The 14085-nt window shown below is 35.2% G+C and overlaps 1 long non-coding RNA gene across 1 annotated transcript; it reads left to right on the top strand.

The window, feature by feature from the left end:
- Positions 1-9652: 9652 nt before the first annotated feature.
- On the top strand, positions 9653-13664 carry LOC108544630 (uncharacterized). Its single transcript, XR_001889902.1, has 3 exons — positions 9653-9892; positions 11212-11359; positions 13451-13664. It is a non-coding gene; the product is annotated as an uncharacterized LOC108544630 (long non-coding RNA).
- Positions 13665-14085: the final 421 nt, after the last annotated feature.

The following is a 14085-nucleotide window of genomic DNA, read 5'->3' as shown; positions in this document are numbered from 1 at the left end:
TCAGGCTGCAGCAGCTGACCAGCACCGATTGTCCGGCACTCCCTAGTGAGATGTCCCCAGTACCTCAGTTGAAAATGCAGAAATCACCGGTCTTCTGTGTCGCTCGCGCTGGGAGTTGGAGACTGGAGCTGTTCCTATTCGGCCATCTTGCTCCGCCCCCCATGTCTATAGTTATCTTTAAATTAGTGGTTATGATTCTCATTTCACAAGTGAAAAAATTAATGCCCATTAATTCATGGCTGTTTTTCAGGTTTTCACAAGTAGTAGGTGAAGGAATCAAAATTAGAACCAACTTACCAAACAATATTGCTTTGTGATAGGAAAAACAAAGGTTTAATCAAAATTGAGGGCTTGACTTTTCTCTTTGATACACTACAGGCAACTCAGGTCAGGCACTGATGCTGTTTATTAACTCATTATTTTCTGTGAAGTTATTGGGCTATTGAGCTTCATGGAATAACCAGAGAACCCATTTATATTTGTGTATATTCCAGTAAAGATAATGTTTAACATAGAGCATTTTGATATTATCTTCTGATCTATCTCGAGAGTGTGGAGGCTAGCAACCCTGAATAGATAGGTCTTTCTATGTTAATTATCAGAAATGATGCATGCCTTTGGAGGTTTTTAAAAATCTATGACTAAGAGGATATACAGACTGGAACTTTGTGTTTCTGATTCTGAATTCTGAGGATACTCAGTTAGTTGAGAGATGGTAGTAGCTATGCAAGAAGAGACTTTGTAGGTGTAGCATGATGAAGCACAGATTCAGCTAGGATCATTGGCAAGACTCCTGTCTCAAGAGCTGAGCTCCTCGAGTGAGCAATTCCTGCCCCTTTTAAGGGCTCACAACTTTCAGGGGGTGCATGTGAGGGTCATGATCTATTGAGCAAGCAGTGAGTATGTGACTGGGGGCTGCATGCACTGGTAATCAGAACGAAACAGAACAGAGATTTTTAGTGTTCTTCCATACAATGTCTGGAATCTATAGATAACATAACTCGTTAGGTCAGGGGTCGATCTTTAACTACGAGGCCCAGGGCATGGTGCAAGGCTGGCTGCCTGTGGATTTCATTTCTGCCTTTTAGTTTTTACTTCTTCTTTCTTTGGAGGCAGAAATTGGGTGTAAGACAATATGAGGGGTGTTTTCCTCCTTTATAGGGAACATTAAACTGAATAAATAGTTTTAGCCACATTATCTTGTTATATGATGTTTCTTTCTGTTATGTGTTATAAATACTATCTGGCTCTACTGTATTTCTTTCTGTTATCTAAGTACTCTCTTTAAGTACTACAGAGAAGATTCAGCTGGGCTGCAGGAAGATATTTTTTAGCAAGTCATTAATACATACTCGGGTTCATGAAAGTGAACCAAAAGGGAGAGTTCAAGAATATTCCCTTCATTGCTCAAAGTGGAAAATCTGGAGTTGACTTTGTAAAAAAAATTACAAACTCCTTCAACTGTACCCAAGGGCATACAGAATCAAATACACCTGTGTAACCATACCTTGCCCAGTTTATAAAATAAAACATTACAAATGGTAATGAAAACCATGGTATTAAGCATTTCATAGACCTAGTTCCTCCTTAAGGTAACCTTTACATTGAATTTGATATTTATTATTTCTATGCATCTATTTTTTACCTTACTGCAGATAGTTGTTTTCTTAGACAAGATATAGAGCTGTTTAGCCAGATTATATAATTTTAAACTTCATAGGAATGACACTGTATTCCTCATATCCTTCCACCTTTTTCACTCAGATTTGTTTTTGAGGTGCATCCATGTTGATACACATCACTCTAGTTCATTCACTTATCTGTCATATAATATTTGTGGATTTAAAATCTATTTTTTCTTGAGTCAACATTTAGAACTTCTAAAATTTATTGTTTTACAAACATTGCTGCTTTGAACATTTTCTGCATCTCAATATACAGATCTACAGACTATCCAGCTAGAATAAAGGAGCATTACCATCCTCAAATGCACTAGAGATGTTCTAAATTTGTCTTTCCACCTGATTGTAGCAATTAACATTCTCATGATATAACACAGCCTTTTTGGTACAATTAGATATTGTTAATTTCATGGACACAAAAATTACCTCATGGTTATTGTAATTGGGTTTTACTGATTATTAGTGAAATCCCATTTCTTATATTTTGACTCTCGAGGTTTTACTTCTATAAATTATCGCAATATTATTGTTTTCTCTTGCCATTTATACACTGGATAGTTTTCTTAATGATTTTAATGTATTCCTGATGCAATCTGTACCATCTCTTTAGTGTTGCATACTTTGCAAATATCCTATCCCACCTTGTAACACATATTTTAATATTTTTCTTTTTTTGCACAAGCATTTTAACTTTTAAGGTAGTCAAGCAGTTTTTAATTTAAAAAAATTTCTCTACTCAAGGACAAAAATTCTCCTTTACCTACACCTTGTATAAATCAATAATGCTATTTTATTTTATTTTTTCATATACAACACATTGTTTAGACCTTTCATTTGAGTCCATTATTTCTTCATGTTTGTCTTATGTCATGTTTTTATATATGAAATGCCAGTTTTTTTGGCTTTATCTAGTTCCACTGATCTCTTTATCTATTATCTATCCCTGAACCAACTGTACAATGTTCTTGTTGCACAAATTTATGATTTCTTAATATCTATACCATTTACTTTTATAGTCTTCAGAATATTCCTATTACAAGTACACAGTCTTCCCATATAAATGTTAGAAATAACTGGTCAAATTAATGATTGGCAAAATTTCTAAACTGAAAGATCAACTTGAAAAATATAAATGACTTTAATATATTGCTTCTTTTATACATGATCATTATTTGCCTCTTCATTTTCTTTAATCTCTAAAATCCTTTAAAAAGTTTATTGAATTTTCACTATCAAGGTCACTAATGTTTTTTATATAATTTATTTCTGAATAACTTGTCTACAATTTTATTGTATATTCTAAAGTTTTAGATGTATTATCCGTCTGTTGCTGAGTTACAGAAAAGGAATTAATGCCGGGCACGGTGGCTCAAGCCTGTAATCCCAGCACTTTGGGAGGCCGAGACGGGCGGATCACGAAGTCAGGAGATCGAGACCATCCTGGCTAATACGGTGAAACCCCGTCTCTACCAAAAAAATACAAAAAACTAGCCGGGCGATGAGGCGGGCGCCTGTAGTCCCAGCTACTCGGGAGACTGAGACAGGAGAATGGCGTGAACCCGGGAGGCGGAGCTTGCAGTGAGCTCAGATCCGGCCACTGCACTCCAGCCTGGGCGACAGAGCAAGACTCCGTCTCAAAAAAAAAAAAAAAAAAAAAAAGGAATTGACATTTATACATTGATTATAAACAACAATGTTGCTGACCTCATTTATTAAGTACAATACATTGTCTATATATAATCCACAGTAAACTATGGAGATTATATATATGTCTTATATAAAATTTAAAAATATCATTTACCTGTGTGTGTTTTATTTTCTTATTTTACAGTTTTACAAAGGTATCTGGTACAATGTTTAATAGATGCAATGAGACTGGGTATCCTTGTCTGATTCTTATTGTTTAAGAGCTGGACATGTTGGTTCACAACTGTGATCCTAGCACTTTGGGAGGACAGGATAGGAAGATCACTTGAGCCCAAGAGTTTGAGACTAGCCAGGTCAACATAATGAGACCCCATCCTTAATTTTTTTTTTTTTTTTTTTTTCAATTAGCTGAGTATGGCGGCACATGCCTATAGTCCCGGTCACTCAGGAAGGAGGCTGAAGTAGGAGGATCATTTCTTCCCAGGAGGTCAAGGCTGCAATAAGCTGTGATCATGCCACTGCACTCCAGCCTGGATAACAGAGTAAGAACCTGACACACACACACACACACACAGGAAAAAAAGAGAGATATAAGAAAAAAAAAAACTTTTTGACATTTAAGTATATTATTCAGTGGAGGCTTTTGTTTATATCCTTTACCAAAGTAAGAAAATTTGTATGTGTGTTACCTTGTTTTGTTTGTTTGTTTGTTTCTAAGATAGAATCTTGCTCTGTCAACCAGGCTGGAGTGCAGTGGCGTGGTCTCGGCTCACTGCAACCTCCACCTCCCAGGTTCAAGTGATTCTCATGCCTTGGCCTCCTGAGTAGCTGGTATTACAGGCACACAACGCCACGCCTGGTTAATTTTTGTATTTTTAGTAGAGACAGGTTTTCCGCAAGTGGGCCAGGCTGGTCTCGAACGCCTGACTTCAAGTGAACCACCCTTCAAGTGATCCACCCTCCTCGGCCTCCCAAAGTGCTGGGATTGCAGGCAAGAGCCACCATGCCTGGCCTATGTATGCTATCTCGTACAGATTTTTGTATTTTAGATTATAAATTGGTTTTGAATTTCCTTGTGTAATTATTCTGAATCTTTTGAGATAACTGTATGCTTTATTTTCTTTCATTTCTCAATGTGATAAACTTATTGATACATATTTAAAAGGTAAGCAATCTTTGCTTTCTATGTATGCTTATATTTTGCTGGATTTGGCTTACTTATATTTTGCTTAGAATTTTGCATTGCATCCTATTTTAATAAGTAAGATGATTCTATAATCTTTTCCTATTGTCTTGTCAGAAATACAATAAATCAGCACTATCTTTTTGCTAAATATTTTTTTGTGTGAAATTCATGTACTAAACTATCTGGAGGAAAATATTTTATTTCTCTTTTTCTCTCTCTTTTTTTAAGTTTAGATTTGTCTACTGATTGAATTCCTTCAATATATTTTACTATATAGATGTTTGGTAATTCTTCTTAAGTTAGGTTTGCTTAGTTATGTTTTCCAGGAAATAGCCCATTTTATCGTATTTCTGAATAATTGTACCAAAGTATTTAATAGTATTCACTTTTAATTTTTTTTACTATTTTAGAGGTTTATCTTAATTTTATTTTAACAATTTCTGTCATTTACACACTCTCTCTTATTTTCTTGATCTATCTCAACAGAGTTTTATCAATTTTATGTGCCTTATCAATGATTTGAAGGCTGGATTTTTTACCTTTGTTGTCTCTGTCGTTATTCAATTTCTGCTCTCTACAATATCTGTTGTAATAGTTTTGTGGCTTATTCTACAAACATTTTGTTTCAAATTTTTAAAATGAGCTATTTACTTCATTTTTCTTTCTTCTTAAATTTTAATACTCAATTCCATAAATATTACTTAGCATTTTTCCACTGGATCCTACTTGTTTACTCTGTATCATTTTCATTAATATTTATTTCTAAACATTTTCTTATTTCCATGATAATTGCTCTTTTGATCCATGACTTAAGAGTGTATCTTTACATTTTCATTAAGTATTATTTATATTTACTTCTAACTCAATTATGCTGTTATCAGACAAAGCATTTTTGTTTGTTTGTTTTTGAGATGGAGTTTCACTCTGTTGCCCAGGCTGGAGTGCAATGGCACGATCTCCTCTCACTGCAAGCTCCACCTCCCGGGTTCAAGCCCTTCTCCTGCCTCAGCCTCCTAAGTAGCTGGGATGACAGGCGTGCACCACCACACCTGGGTAATTTTTGTATTTTTAGTGATGGGTTTTCACCCTGTTGGTCAGGCAGGTCTTGAACTCCTGACCTCGTGATCCACCCGCCTCGGCCTTCCAAAGTGCTGGGATTACAGGTGTGAGCACCGCGTCCACTTGACAAAGTGTTTTTTATGACAACTATTCTTTGAAGTCTGAAACTTGTCTAATGTGCAACCATGTGGTGCATTTTCTTTAAAATTCCATGTGTTCTGAGAAGAGTGTGGATTTCTAAATTAGATCTGGGATCCCATGTATGCTCTAGTCAAACTCATTACTAATGTTATTTAAGGGTTCTGTATCCACAAAAGTAACGATCAACCTGCCATTGGGAAATTCCCACAATATTTGTGAATTTGAGACTTCAAATAAATCAATTAATTTTTGCTTTGTATATATAAACCTATCTGTTATTTTTGTGGTGACAAATTTAGAATTGCTGTTCTTTCCCAAAGAAATATATTTATATGCATGCAATTTTAGTAATAGTTTTACCTTGTAATCTACTTTATCTGATCTTTTTAAATTTAATGTTATTTTCATTTATTGATTATAATCAATTTATTTAGCTTAACATTTTATATCCACGTTTTCAAGCAAAAGCATATGGATAGATTTTGTAATTCTATCTAAAACTTTTACTGAATGAAGTTCATTTGAACTTCCTGTAGCTACTAATATATTTGAATTTCTGTTAATATATTGTTTTGTTCTTGCTATTTATTCTGCATTTTCCATTCTCTTTCCTTACTTCATTCTATTTCTTCCTTTTGGTATTAATCATTCTTCTCCGTCCAGTGTTTTGGACATCACACGTTACATTTTAATTATTTTGATTGTTAACATCAAATCTTTAATATTTTAGCATTTTACAGTTACCATATTTCAATATCTTTTCTCTTGAACAATACTAGACCATTAGAAATCTTTAACTTCAACTTACTCTTATGCAACCTGCATACTGTTACAAGCCAGTGTTTTAGTCCTACCCTATTTTCACCTACAAAATTGACAGTCTTGATTCTTATTTTATTTAGTCAAATTTTGTTTAGTTTTACCAATATGTTTACTTATTTCTTTTTCAGTTAATTGACCCTGTTACATCTTAGTCTTTCCACCTTTCTTCTGGATTTAATTTCCTCCAACCAAAGTACATACTTTGGAAGCTCCTACATAAGGGCTTTTAGTAATAAATCTCTGATTTTATTTTCTGACCAGAAAAGGTCTTTGCTTTGTCTACATTCTTAAATTATTTTCTACATTATTATAAAAATTCTATGTTGACAGACATTAATGTGTCATCACCTTCAGGATATGATTTTTTATTTCTGGATATTATTATTGTTTTAGACATATGCTGTTAGTCTAAAACATTTGAGGGAGGAGTAATTTTCTTGCTGTATTTAAATATTGTTTTGGTCTTTGTGAGTTTTGAAGTTTTACAATGATTTATCTAAATGTGGAAGCTTTAAAAGTTTATTTACTCTTGGCCAGGCATGGTGGCTCACACCTGTAATCCCAACACTTTGGGAGGCCGAGGCAGGTGGATCACCCGAGGTCGAGAGTTCAAGACCAGCCTGACCAATATGGAGAAACCCCACCTCTACTAAAAATACAAAATTAGCCAAGCGTGGTGGTGCATGCCTCTAATCCTAGCTACTTGGGAGGCTGAGGCAAGAGAATCGCTTGAACCTGGGAGGCAGAGGTTGCAGTGAGCTGAGATTGGGANTTGGTCTTTGTGAGTTTTGAAGTTTTACAATGATTTATCTAAATGTGGAAGCTTTAAAAGTTTATTTACTCTTGGCCAGGCATGGTGGCTCACACCTGTAATCCCAACACTTTGGGAGGCCGAGGCAGGTGGATCACCCGAGGTCGAGAGTTCAAGACCAGCCTGACCAATATGGAGAAACCCCACCTCTACTAAAATACAAAATTAGCCAAGCGTGGTGGTGCATGCCTCTAATCCTAGCTACTTGGGAGGCTGAGGCAAGAGAATCGCTTGAACCTGGGAGGCAGAGGTTGCAGTGAGCTGAGATTGGGACATTGCACTTCAGCCTGGGCAACAAGAGAAAAACTCTGTATCAAAAAAAAAATTATTTACTGTTTTAGAAATTTCTAGGAACATATATTGTATAAATTCAAATCCCAGATTTACGTGAAGATATGCTTTTTTGGTTAGAGATCAGATATGATCATTTTTACCCCACTCTGATTTCAGAACATAGATAATAATACTTTGTTGTCTTTTACTTTGGACTTTTTTTTGCATTCCACCATTGAATTAAGGGAATTGCACTTTGAATATTGCTATTTTATGCAGGAATCTAAGTTACAGCTCTTCAACTTGCCTGGTTGGTCTTTTTCTATAAACGTCTTAATACTCAAAGGTTCTTTGTTTCCAAGATTTACAATAGTGTCTGATTACTCACTATATTTTCTGCTCCCTCTTCATTTTTCACCCCTACGGTTACCTTGTGTGTTAAAAGGTTATTTATTATATTCTACCCATGATTTCTAGATGTTGTTTTTTGACTTTTTTTCAGGGTATTTATTTTGGTGCCTTGCAGATAATTAAAGTCCTCTGCATTTAATTTTAAGATAACCTGCAAGTGTTTTACTTATGTCATCATGGGTAACGAATTTAGCTTTTATAATGCTTTTACATTTTTTCTTTCTTTCCCTAACACTTCTACCTAATCACCTAAAAAAAAAAAAAAAAAAAAAAAAAAAAAAAAAAAAAAATGGTATGTGGGGGTATATTTAAAGATCTTCAAGAAAAAAAAAAGGAAAAAAAAAAAAAAAAAAAAAAAAAAAAAGGTTGTATGAGGATGCTTGTAAAGAGTTTCACAGGAAGTAAAATGGTAAGGAATGCTTACACAGAAAACACACTTTGAATGTTTAGCCTATGTCACTGACACAATGGGACTTATTAAATACTACTTAATAACTACAGACTAAACCAATTTGTCATTCAGTCAATTAACTGTATTTCATACTGTGAGATGGATTTATGTGAAAATTTATGTGATGATGGAGCTATCAGCTGGGAATAAAAAAAAGTTTTTACCCTGAACATAAGTTCTTAAAATATACATTCTGATTGACTGAATTTACTTTAAGATGCCAGAATTTCTAGTATAATTTATGGCCTAAGCAGTACTTTGTTTTAAAAGAAAAGTAATGTATTTTAAAACTATAAGGTGAACTTAATACATATTGAAGCTCTTCAATTTTCCCATACATATTGAGTAGCCTTATTTAATTGTGTATCATAATCCCACGTGGTTATGGCAACTTTTGAATGAAAAGTAAATAATTCAAAACATGTTTTGTCATCAAAACATACATTTGTCATGTTTATGGCTCATTTTATAGAGAATGAAGAAGACACTTAAGTTAGCTGATCTTAATCATAAGATGAAACTAGGCAAACTCTAACATGAAGAATGTATTTTAAATCAAATTTAACCTTAAAATGTGGTCAAAATTAAGGTTTTTTGGTACAAAATACTCATTTTGTATATATAAAATCTTTGATGATATAATAATCATGTGACATGACAGTATATCTTCTCACAGAAGATATGTCATATGACAATGGAATAAATATTATATCATAGTATGATAATAGAATAGAATATAGAATTCTGGAGAGATAGTGACAGCTTTTAGTTTCTACAGATTCTCCCACAAAATACTAAGCAACTACAATAATAAAACCAAAATGTTCACAGACAACAACAAAAGGTATATATGAAGAAATAGGCAGAAAAATAACAAACTATTACCAAGACCTTTGTGGTATCATCTTCTTTGCAAGGAAAGGTAAGGGGAAGTTAAAGTGGTTTCTTGTGTCTTGAAAGCTAAAGCCATAAATCACTCTAAGGTAGTCAATGGATGATTTAGAAAGACAATTTAAGAATCAGTTGAAATGAGATTTTCTAGATTTACATTGCATTTGTGTGCAAGAAGGAAATATGAGTGAAGTAAGTAAACCTCATGTAACTGAGATGTCTGGGCTCTATGAATTGATATTAACCAAAATGAAATTTCCTTTCAGGACAAGACTTAGACTGTGGTCAATCCCTTAGGGTAGAAGCTAAACTGACAAAAGTGTAGACAACCCAAACATCCACTAGTAGGCACTGGCTGAATAAAGTGTGGCTCATTTACATAATGCAATAATACATAGCTATACCATGAAATAAGGAAAAACTACATGAACTACTATCAAATCTTCAGGATACAAAATAATGTGAAAAAACAAGCAAAGAAAATGTATACTATTTGCTGTTATTTATCTACGTAAGTGGTGAGTGGTTACAAATACATGTTTATATTCTTATTATTTTTTAATAAAAGTCTAAGTCAAAATGATATTGCTACCTATGTAGGGGGGAGAGAGTAGAGGATGAAGAAGATCAGGAATAACAGCTAGACTTTTTTTAACTTTTATTTTATTTTCAGGGGTACATGTGGAGATTGGTTCTAGAGATAAATTGTATGGCACACAAGTTTGGTGTCATATTATTTTGTCACATAGGTTACAAGCATAGTAGTAAATAAGTAGTTTTTCTATCCTCATTCTCCTCCCAACCTTCACCCTCAACTAAGCCTCAGTGTCTGTTGTTCCCTTCTTTCTGTCCATGTGTACTCAAAGTTCAACTACCACTTGTAAAGTGTGAAAATGCAGTGTTTCATTTTCTGTTTCCTGTGTTAGTTTGCTTAGGATAACAGACTCTAGCTCCAACCATGCTGCTGCAAAGGACATGATCTCATTATAGTTTATCACTGCATAGTATTCCATGGTGTATGTATACTACATTTTCCTTATCGAGTACACCATCGATGGGCATCTAGGTTGAGTCCACGTCTTTGCTATTGTGAATGGTGCTACAATGAGCATACACTTGCCTGTGTCTTTATGGTGGAATGATTTATAATCCTTGGGGTGTATACCCATTAATGGGATTGCTGGGTTGAACTGTAGTTCAAGTTCTTTGAGAAATTGCCAAACTGCTTTCCACAGTGGTTGAAAGAATTTATATTCCCATCAGCAGTGTATAAGTGTTTCCTTTTCTCTGGAACCTCACCAGCATGTTATTTCTTGACTTTCTAATAATAGTCATTCTGACTAGTATGAAGTGGTATCTCACTGTGCTTTTGACTTCCTTTTTTTCTAATGATTACTGATGTTGAGCATTTTTTCATATACTTGTTGGCTGCATATATGTCTTCTTTTGAAAAGTGTCTGTTCAAGTCTTTTGCCCTCTTTTAATGGGGTTATTTTTTAACAGCTGGACATTTTTGACTTTATCTTATTTTTTAGATTTCATACTAGAACCAGGTAAATATTTTACACAACTACAAAACAAATTTAAATCAACATGAGACTATATGAAAGCAAGTGAAAAATTTACATCAAGTTTATGGCTTAAAGAGACAGAAAGAAATTATTCCAAGTGACCAAAAAACATAATAAATTGTAATAGTATTACAAAACAAAAACTAAGAGCAACAATAACTGTAAAAATATTCTACAGCTATGTTCAGAAAACATATTTTTGGTAGTACTGTTTGTATTGTTAGTCAGAAACTATTATGTCTACAACCAGCCTTCCATGTTCATAGGTTTGGCATTCACAAATGCAACCAACCGCGGATCAAAACCTGCAGATGAGGAGGACCAACTCTACTACTTCGTTTTATATGAGAGTCTTGAGCATCCTGGGATTTTGGTATCCTCAGGGGTCCCAGAACCAATCCCCCTTGGATGCAGGTAAATGACTGTATATAACAGATAAACCAAGTCATCATGTAAAGTCATTAAGAACCCAGATTTTTAACCAAAGATGAAAGAGAAATTAATATAAAATGAATGAAGTTAGGTAAAAGGTGAAAATATCACATTTGATTCATAAATATGAATCTATGATAAACATTATCTTGGCCGGGCGCGGTGGCTCAAGCCTGTAATCCCAGCACTTTGGGAGGCCGAGACGGGCGGATCACGAGGTCAGGAGATCGAGACCATCCTGGCTAACATGGTGAAACCCCGTCTCTACTAAAAATACAAAAAACTAGCCCGGCGAGGTGGCGGGCGCCTGTAGTCCCAGCTACTCGGGAGGCTGAGGCAGGAGAATGGCGTAAACCCGGGAGGCGGAGCTTGCAGTGAGCTGAGATCAGGCCACTGCACTCCAGCCCGGGCGACAGAGCAAGACTCCGTCTCAAAAAAAAAAAAAAAAAAAAAAAAAAAAAAAAAAAGTTAAAGAAACATTTTCTCATTAGAAAGAAAACCAATTACAGAGGACAAAAAATGGAACAAATTAGTAGCCATGAAGAGCACAGAACAAATTCTGTGTCTCTGTGTACCACAACAACTCATGCTCTTTGGAGATATGGCTAATTTCAGTTCTGGGGCAGGAAGTGGAAAAATGCCACATGGTAACATGAGGAAGCCAGTAAGAACTATTTTAATCTCACTAAAAGACTGAATCAACCTGAAGGGGATGACATTTATAAAATATAGTATAGTTTGAACTTCATTAAAATTGTATTTATTTAATGTACTTTAAATTGGATTGGAGGTTACAATTTGTAAATTCAAAAATGATACTAAGGAATAAAAACAAACAACTTCTTTAGACATATTTAGAAGACACTACAGAACAAATTTATTGTCCTGAGAAATGCTAAATGCAGGGAAATAACTAAACATTTCCCTGCCTTCTCTGTATGAACTGCACCTCAGGATACCAAATAATTGAGAAAGTTTCTTTCTATAGAAGAAATTCAACTAATAAAAAGAGAAATGGACCTGGTGCAGTAGCTCATTAATCCTAGCAGTTTGGGAGGCCGAGTCAGGCGGATTGTCTGAGCTCAGGAGTTCGTGACCAACCTGGGCAACACGGTGAAACCCCGTTTCTACTAAAATACAAAAAAAAAAAAAAAAAAAAAAAAAAAAAAAAAAAAAAAATTAGCCCGTGGCGGTGGTAGTCCAGCTACTAGGAGTCTGAGGCAGAGAATTGCTTCAACCGGGGAGGCAGAGGTAACATGAAGTGAGATCACGCCACTGCACTGCCAGCCAGGGCATCAGAGGGCTGAGATCCGCAAAAAAAAAAAAAAAAAAAAAAAACGAAATGATAAAACTAAAAATATCACCATTTTACAAACATGTACTGAAAAAAATAGATTTCAGCATGTATTCTTTTTTTTTTTTCTTTTTTTTTTTTTTTTTTGAGAGAGTCTGCGGCTCGGTCGCCCGGTGCTGAGCTGCAGTAGCGATCTCAGCTCACGTGCAAGGCTCCGTCTCCGACGGTTTACGCCATTTCTCTTGCCTCAGCCTCCCGAGTAGCTGGTACTACAGGCGCCCGCACCCTGCGCCCGGCAGGTTTTTTTGTTTTTTTTTTTTTTTTTTTTTTTTTTGTATTTTTAAAGGGTAGAGACGCGGGGTTTCTAGTAGAGACGGGGTTTCACAGTGTTAGCCGGGATGGTCTCGATCTCCTGACCTCGTGATCAGCCCGTCTCGGCCTCCCAAAGTGCTGGGATTACAGGCTTGAGCCACTGCGCCCGGCCTCAGCATGTATTCTTAATGGCCAGTGTAACCTCCAAAAAATATAAACAATTATATTGGTCCAACAGTAATTGCAGGTTTTACCATTACTTCCAATGGCGAAACCTGCAAATACTGTTGCACCAATCTGAGAGATATCATAAGGTTCTTGGTGGGTGTATACACCACCACATATAAAAATCCCTTTCTAACACCTCTACACTGAATCGGATCATAACTCCTAGACCTATCTACCAGTATTAAGGAAATATAGGGACAGAGAAAGATGTTTTTGTTTTTGCTTTCGTTTTCCCTTAGGTTCTGGGAGGACCCAATGAGCAAAAAAACAGAAAGTGAGAAATTACAAAATCACTATAGAACCTGTGGAACAATGTCTTCAAAGCAGTATTTTTAAAGAAAAAAAAAAAAGAAGAGGAAGTTACAGAGTAAAGAAATTTAAAGACGCATTTACTAAACACAATGTTTGCATCTGAATATAAACAACTTATATTAAAAATTAATTGGGCATGGTGGCGGGTGCCTGTAATCTCAGCTACTCAAGAGGCTGAGGCAGAGAATTGCTTGAACCTGGGAGGTGGAGGTTGCAGTGAGCCGAGATCACCCACTGAACTACAGCCTGGGTCACAGAGGAAGACTCTGTCTCAAAATAAATAAATAAATAAAATAAAAATTATCAGGAAAAATTGAATATTGTCTACTGGATAACTTTAAGGTGATTATTATTGTTGAGTTTTAGGGATGAAAAATGTATTGTGACTACCTTTCTTTAAAAGATGTACCTATCTTTTAGAGAAACTTATTGAAATATTTATGAGTTCAATTATGTTATGTTTGGCTTTTGCCTCAAAATAATAGAGAATAATGGTGAAAGTGAATAGGGGTATAGATGCATAAAACAAAAGTGGTGATGATTATTACAGCTGGGTAATGAC

This window comes from Rhinopithecus bieti, unplaced genomic scaffold, assembly GCF_001698545.2.
Source record: "Rhinopithecus bieti isolate Rb0 unplaced genomic scaffold, ASM169854v2 scaffold_27295, whole genome shotgun sequence".
NCBI classification, from domain to species: domain Eukaryota; kingdom Metazoa; phylum Chordata; class Mammalia; order Primates; family Cercopithecidae; genus Rhinopithecus; species Rhinopithecus bieti.
The sequence above is the reverse complement of the archived record's forward strand: the minus strand, read 5'-3'. Positions and strand labels throughout refer to the sequence as shown.